The following is an 8,206-nucleotide window of genomic DNA, read 5'->3' as shown; positions in this document are numbered from 1 at the left end:
GAGAGGGCAATCTTCTCTAATCATACATGGTTAAAGTTGCCAGACCTCTGCAAGTTGTAGGTTGGAGTTTTGGGGGAGAATATTTTAATTCAAAGAATAGTAAAAAGCCTATTGGTCATCAACCAGAACATTCTTCAGCTCAGCTTTATTGGTATTAAAGTTGATATTTTCAGCTTTTCACTAGTTCCAAACTTCTAAATAAGGGATAAAATTTACTGTCCCTATAGTACTCCAACAGTGTTGGATCAGATGGCTTCTATGTACTGTCACAATCCAGACATTATTTCCCTTTTATTTTAGTCTATGATTCTGTTCATTCAGATAAATAGTTGTCTCTGGTAGTCTGCAGGCAGTAGTCTAATCTTGTTTGAAGTTCAGTCTGTATCTCAAGCTAGACAAAGGAGAAAACATTTATGCCTCCTGAGAAATATTGAAATCAGGAAATATTTACTGAGAAGGGAAGAGGAACTCAAACATGGCTCCTGCCAATCCTTCTATTCTCTCCCCCACCACATCCTGAGAGAGTCTTGCCTGTCCTGAGGCTTTCTGGGACATGTAAACATGGCAAACTTAAGGTCACTGCCTGTATGGATATTTAAATGAGAACTGCAAACATAAGGAATAATAGTCTAGCCTTTTTTCAATGTCCTTTAAGGCATTTTGGAGCCCTATAATGGGTCATAAGATCAATGACCAGTATTTTAAAAGAAATAAAAATAAGAAAGTTGAAAATATCAGAATGCATTGCATAAAATGGTAATATTTCATGAAATGTTTTGTTTCAGAGGTGTGTGTGTCTGTGTGCACATGTGTATATATTCTGGGTTGAGAGGTGGAATATATTTCTTATGGAGGTTCACAGTCAGAAAAGAGTGCAAAGAATATTATTCAGCCATAAAAAAGAAGGAAATCATGCCATTTTTGAAAACATGGATGGATCTTGAGGACATTATGCTAAGTGAAATAAATCAGAGAAAGACAAATACTGTGTGATTTCACTTATATATGCAATCTAAGAAAAAGCTGAACTCATAGCAAGTTGTAAAAAAACAAAAAAGTTTTTGCAAAGCATTGGTTTAAAATGCACATTTCTTTTTCCTTTCATTTTCACTCTTTGCTAATTTGCTCTCTGAAACTTCTGCCTTGTGAATAAAAATTCTAGTAATGAATAACCAGAGAAGCAAGGGCCAGTTCTCTCTCTGTGAAAGAGGAATGCAAAAACTGTTGCCCCTACCGCTTCACTCTGAGTCTATCAGATGCTCAGATATCATTAGGGTAGAAGGGCTAAGATTTAGAATCTCATTAAGGAAGAGGATACAGGAACATTTATTTTAAAATTTATCACCTGCACAGTTCAAGCTCCAGGGTTCTTCCAGCTGTCAAATTACAAAGGGTTCAACTTGGCATTCAGGACTATTGCCCTACTTGTCCAGACTGATTCACCTAGATTTCTTCCACATGAATCTGTGCTCAAACCAAACTGACCTCTTGGTGTTTGCTGAACTTCTCATTCTGTATCATTGTACTGTTCCTTCTGCATAGGGCAGCCTTCTCAATTAGCCCATCTCTGCTTGTCAAAGTCCCATCCATCCTTCAAATATCCATTTCCAATTTCCCTTCCTGATTCCTAATATCTTTCTTCTGAATTCCATAAATATCTTTAAAAAAATACCTTTCATAAAAATACACTTTAAAATATCATTTTTCCTGATTTCAAGGTAAATATTAATGTACTACTGTAAAAATAAGAAGTCACAGAAGAAAATAAAAATACCATTTAAAAATCTATGTGTGATATTATTTTATATTACGTAGCTCAAAAAGTACTATTGCCTCCATTTTACTGAAGAGGAAGGGGATGATCAGAGAGATGAGGTGACCGGTCCAGGGCAGCACAGAGAGTTGGTAACAGAGGCTGGACTTGAAGCCAAGTCTCCTGATTCCCTCTGTGATTCTCTTTGATGGACACCATGCAGCCTCTGGGCACAGGAGGGGACTCTGGAAATAGCTAGGTCTGGGACTTCCCTGGTGGCACAGTGGTTAAGAATCCACCTGCCAATGCAGGGGACACAGGTTCAAGCCCTGGTCTGGGAAGATCCCACATGTCACGGAGCAACTAAGCCCGTGCGCCACAACTACTGAGCCTGTGCTCTAGAGCCTGTGAGCCACAACTACTGAGCCCGCGTGCCACAACTACTGAAGCCCGCGCGCTCTAGGGCCCGTGCTCCGCAACAAAGAGAAGCCACTGCAAAGAGAAGCCTGCGCACTGCAACAAAGAGTAGCCCCTGCTCGCCACAACTAGAGAAAGCCCGTGCGCAGCAGCAAAGACCCAACGCAGCCAAAAATAAATAAATAAATAATAATAAAAAAAGAAGAAATAGCTAGGTCTGCTGTCCAGAGCCCTGCTTTATTTTCCTGTTTATACCTGGTAATCCAGAACACTACTAAAAAAGTATATGCGTTAAAAAAATTAAATTGTATTTATTTGTTCTTTATTGGTAAAGCACATGGTATAAAATCCAAAGGGCACAAAAGGGCATATGGTGATAAAAGGTCTCCCTCATGCTCCTGTCCCCCAACCATCTAGTTTCCCTCCCCAGTCTCATTTGTGTCCATCAGATATGTGCTATGCCTGGATAAGCAAATATATATGTGTGTAAATATTAATTATGTATATAATTTTTATAAAAAATGGAATTATATTCTACCCTGCTCTCCACCTTGCATTTTAAAAAATTTGAAAGGGAGGGGCAATATGGGGGTAGGGGAGTAATAGGTAAAAGCTATTAGGTATAAAATAAGTGACAAGGATATATTGTACAGTATGGGGAATATAGCCAATATTTTATAATAACTATAAATGGAGTATAACCTTTAAAAATTGTGAATCACTATATTGTACACCTGTAACTTGTATAATATTGTACAGCAACTATATTTCAATTAAAAAAAGAATAAGAAGATTCTGGGATTAAAGATATTCAATATGGTGTTATCCAATAAACCCAATGCAAATAAATGTAAAAAAAAAAGTCTATGTGTGATACACATTTATGTATATTTATATATTACAAGCTGGTATCATCTCTTTTAAAAAATATTTATTTATTATTTATTTATTTTTGGCTGTGGCATGTGGACTCCTAGTTGTGGCATGCATGTGGGATCTAGTTCCCTGACCAGGGATTGAACTGGTGCCCCCTGCATTGGGAGCACAGAGTCTTACCCACTGGACCACCAGAGAAGTCCCGGTATCACATCATCTTATGATGTGCTTTTTAATTACAAGTATATACCATGTCATTAATCTTTCTCTTCAACATGATTTAAAATTTTTTTTAATTTTATATCGGAGTATAGTTGATTTACAATGTTGTGTTCAACATGATTTTTAATGGTTACAAATGAACTATCATTTAACAATCATATAACACTGGGCATTTTGCTTGTTTTCACAGCATGGTACTGTATTTTGGGGGAATATACATGGAGTGGTATCCAGGGAATAGTGACAAATTTCCTAAAAGAGCACAATGGAGTATATTTTTGGAAATAAGAAATTGGGGCCAGTGATAATTTGAAGAAACGTTAAGTTCTCCCGTGAATCTTTGGAAATGTTGGCAGGTATGCTGGGTTTCCCACTCTAAGTGGAATAGGGGTTTGAGCCAATTGCATTTAAATTGTAAAGGGCAGTGACCCCCCAGCAGAATTATGGTTGACTTTGGGGGTCATCCCGGCCGCTGACCCATGGAAACATGCAGGGCTGAGTATGCATGCCTCCTCACCTCAAAATATTTCTATCTTTGTGTATCCTTTAAATCTAGCAGGAAGAGGTGTGCCTCTTCTCTGATTTCTTCCTCTCCCTTCCTCAGCCCTATTTCCTTTTTCTTTTCTGAGATCACGCATCATTAATTATCCTATATCTTATCTTTTATTCTCCCCTCTCAGCTCCTTTGAGAGCTCTTCCTCAAATAGGAAAAAGTAAAAATAGGGCTTCCCTTGTGGCGCAGTGGTTGAGAGTCCGCCTGCCGATGCAGGGGACATGGGTTCGTGCCCCGGTCCGGGAGGAGGTCCGGGAGGATCCACATGCCGCGGAGCGGCTGGGCCCATGCGCCATGGCCGCTGAGCCTGCGCGTCCGGAGCCTGTGCTCCGCAACGGGAGAGGCCACAACAGTGAGAGGCCTGCGCACCGCAAATAAATAAATAAATAAAAATAAAAAATCACCTCTCTCCTTTACTCTTACTACCCCTGGAGCTATAGGCTTACTCTTTTCCCCCTCTTCCTGCCAAACTTCTGGAATCATCACCCTTTACTGCCTTCATTGCTTCACTACCCCACACCCCCTACCCAAGTGGTCAACTCAGCTTAGAGCCTGGCCCATAGTAGGCCCTGGCTGAAAATCAGTTGCACCCCTCGAGCAAATTGGCGTCTCTTTCCCGGTTCTTCAGAGGGCATTTCTCCGTGGTTAGCAGTGGGTGCTCACTGCCAGACACCAGGGCCTCATCTCCGTGCTCTCACACCCTCAACCTAGTTGCCACCATAACGCCGCCAGTTTCCAGGTACTCTGGGTTCTTGTAAGGCCCTGCCCTGGCCATCTGCCCGCCTCTCCGAGTTCTCACCTCGCACAGTCATAGCTTCCCCTGTAACTCAGAGATGTTGCAGTCTACCCCTGGGAGGCACCCGTTGCCAGGCCTCCAACTCTGTTCGCCGCGGGTCTCACGGTCACCCCAGAAACAACATGTCAGAGCGCCCCGCACCTCCAGGCCTGCTTGCAAGTCCCTAGATCCAGCGATGACCTAACATTGGCGCACCTACTAAGTGCCAGGCCCACGCCACCTCTGCTACCTTTCACTTAACAGCCTACTAGGCCCCACTAGGTGCCAGATCTGAGGGAAGAGGACGCCGTGCCGGCTCCAGAGGCGCTCGCTGTCCGCTGGGGCGAGACAGCCGCGTAGGCAGATCGTGGCCCTCTAGTGGGGGACCTCAGCCCTGACCGAAGGCCCCTGCCCTGGAGGCCGTTCAGAGAACGAGAGGCCCAGGTTGCAGGGAGCGGGCGCCGGGCCGGAATCGCGCCGGGTGCTCGGCGGGGCAGACGGGTCAGGCGAGGGTGGGGGTTCGGCCTAGGTCTGCGAGGTCTAGGGTCCAGCTCTGCCCGGCACCGTCCCCGCCCCGCCCCGCCCCGCCCAGCCCAGCCCAGCCCAGCCCGCCGCTGTCTCCACCGCCGGGTCGGTGCCGCGCAGCCCGCCTGGGGCGGGAGGCGGTAGGCGGTAGGCGAGAGGCGAGAAGCCGGGCCCAGGCCGGGGCAGCCCCTCAGCCGCACCGCCTTGGGCGGGTGCCCAGGTCCAAGTCGCCTTCCGCCTGCCCCCCCCAACCCCCGCCCGCGGCCCCAGCCAGGTCCCGCCGCCAGGCCGGCTCCCGCCCCCGCTCCGCCCCCGGAGCCGCAGCCCCGCCCGCCACCGCCGTCGCCATGTTGTGGCTCCCGCAGCCGGCGCTGGGGACGCGCGCGGCCGAGCCCGGGGCCTGCAGCCGCCGCCGCCGCCAGGTAAGCGCCCCGCGCGGGCCGGGCCGGGCGGGGCTTGTGGGCCGGGGCCGCCGCCGAGGCCGCCCCAGCCCGAGCTGGGGCTGAGCAGAGCCAGGGACGAGGCCGAGCCCGCGCCCGTACCGCGGCCCGGCCCTGCAGCCAGGCGGACCCTGCTCGCCGCCTGAGGCGGCAGCCACTTCCCCTGACCGCCGCCTGGCGGGCCCCGGCCGCCACCCCACCCCGCCCCCGGCGGACGGGCAGCCTGCCCCTTCCGCCACCCCGACCCGCCGCTACCCCGCCGGGCGGGCACGCTGCTGTCCTCCCGGCGCGGGACGGGCGGCCGCCCTCGGCGTCGGCCCGCGGCGTCAGCCCGCGGCCCCCCGCCCAGGGACGGATAACGGTGCCACTTTCCCCCGCTGGGGCGCCCTGTCAGCCGGACCGTCCCGGTCGCCCGAAGAGCTGGCGTCGTCACGGGACAGACACTTGGGGGATCGACCTTTTTTGGCGCCCCTCAGTCCCTCCCCCCACCTCCGCCCAAGTTCTGACCCTGGGGGAGGTTTTTTCGGGAGCAGACGGGTATTCCTGCTCCAGAGTTGGGGGCCCAGGGGGTGACCAGGCCTGTTGATCAGGGTGGAGATTGTCTTTCTACAGGGGCTCTTCCTGCCAACTCGGGGGGGAAAGGCTCAATGTGACCCGAGGGAGGACGGGGAGCGTCTGCTGGACAGATGGCCTCCTGGCCTTGGATCAGCGCATGTGAGGGGGAGGGGTCCGTACGACCTTAGGTATGTCTGCTTCTGAGAACCCCAGGATTATTCGAGCTGCTCAGGGATTTTTAACTTTTTTATTTTCTTTTCTGAGTAGGCCAGAGGTGGCATTAAAAATCCTGGGTTGGAATGAATCCACGGGCCCACCCAGGGCAGCATGTCTGGCACCAAGGACTAGCCTAGAATAGGACTGGCAGTCAGAGAATGGGACTTGGGGGTAAGATGGTATTTGGCTTAGGGTTGGCCCACTTGCCTTCAGCTCTGTGTTCTGGAGGGCCTGTACAGTGCATCTGTTGGTGTGTACAGTGTGGCTGAGGATACAGGATGTGGACAGATAGATGCCTGGCAGGTGCTTGGTGGGATTTCAGGGGTCTGTTTCCTCAAACTCACAGGTACATTATACAGTGAAAGAGAAGAGGAAGCAAGGTGCTAACACATATTTTGACCATTTTCCAATTTTTCCACTGGTCATGGCTTTGATTCATTTAGTAAAATTTTACTAGGCACTTATTATGTGCTAGGCACTGGACTAGGTGTTGGGAGTACAGTGGGAAACCAGAAAGACATGTTTTAGCTTGAGCTCATAGACCAGTGAGAAGGCCCGATAATAAATAATCTTGAAATTTCATTCAACAACAAATATTTGTCAACCAATATGTGCCAGCCATTGTTAGATGTTGTGAAGAAAGCAAGCAAAAATAACTGCCCTTGTGGAGCTTTCATTCTAAGGGGCCAGACAATAAAATATATAATAAAAATATAGTCTGTTAATACGTGCTAATGAGAAAAAGAAGATAGGGAAGGAGGATATGAGTTGTTGGGTAGGGACTGAGTTTATATTTGAGTGGTCTGGAAAGGCCTCCTGAGAAGGTGTCTTTCGAATAAAACTTTGAAGGAAGTGGTAAACTAATCATTTCAAACTGTGCTGAGTACAAGGAAAGAAAGGTGAAGAGAGTGGTAAGAGATATGGGCCTTGATTTGGGTTGGGGGCTCAGGGAAGGCTTCCCTTGAGGAAGTGACATTTAGGCTGAGACCTGAAGGAGGGTGAAGAGTTAACCATGTGTGGAGCAGCAGAGAGCTTGGCAAGTTGGAGGAAGTGAAAGAGGCCTGTATGGCTGGAGGGGGAAAAGGACAGGGGAGATAAGTTTATAGAGAGGTGTGTCAGATCACTGGGGGCCTTGGGGACTGAATGCCTTCCCTCCTTAGTTTGGATTGTATCCCCGGTGTAATTAGGAACCTTTGAAAGGTTTTAAGTGAGTGACACGATGATATTTACATTTTAAAAGGACTCTGGTATGGACAGAGATAAACAGGTAAGGCAAGGCTTTCTGTGTTGAGTGGCCACACTACTTGATCTGCTTCGAAAAGCCTCACGCAGTCTGGGGGAGGATCCTTTTCCTCAGAGAGACTATTTTGCCCAGCTTTTATGAAGGGAAAGGAAAATAGATGAACATTTCTGGAGTGCCTGTTAGGTGGGAGAATCCATTTTAGAGACTTTTGCAAACATTATCATATTTAACTTAATCCTCCCTGCACTCTAAGAGAAAGGGGTTGTCCTGCCCCCTTTACATATACAAGCTCGGAGGAGTTAGATGACTTATCCAAAGCCATATTTGTAACATAATCTGTATTAAAACCTAGATCTTCCTGATTCCAGAGCGCACTGGCTCTGGAGCCAGACTATCGAGTTTGCGTCTTGCTTTTGCCACTTACTAACTGAATGATTTTGAGTTATTTAACCCCTCTGGTGCCTCAGTTTCCTGTTTGGAAAAGCCTCAAGCTTTTCTCAGCTTAAATGCAGAAAAATGTATCTTACCTCCTAGGGTTGTTGTGCTGATCAAATTAACTTAGTACAAATGTTAGCTGCTATTATTACTTAAAATTTTTAAACACCCATGCTGCCTCCGTGCCCTTTTGTCA

The 8,206-nt window shown here is 47.9% G+C and overlaps 1 protein-coding gene across 2 annotated transcripts in view; it reads left to right on the top strand.

The window, feature by feature from the left end:
• Positions 1-5,434: 5,434 nt before the first annotated feature.
• Positions 5,435-8,206, top strand: part of ZNF592 (zinc finger protein 592) — a 60,762-nt gene continuing 57,990 nt past the window's right edge. The window contains exon 1 of one of the 2 annotated variants that reach the window (XM_082618866.1): positions 5,435-5,543. The gene's annotated coding sequence lies outside the window, so the exon portion shown is untranslated. The remainder of the gene's footprint in view (positions 5,544-8,206) is intronic. The other variant, XM_082618863.1, reaches the window with a different exon arrangement.

This window comes from Mesoplodon mirus (genome assembly GCF_964341445.2).
Source record: "Mesoplodon mirus genome assembly, chromosome: 4".
Lineage (NCBI taxonomy): Eukaryota > Metazoa > Chordata > Mammalia > Artiodactyla > Ziphiidae > Mesoplodon > Mesoplodon mirus.
This window is presented reverse-complemented; position numbering and strand designations above follow the sequence as displayed.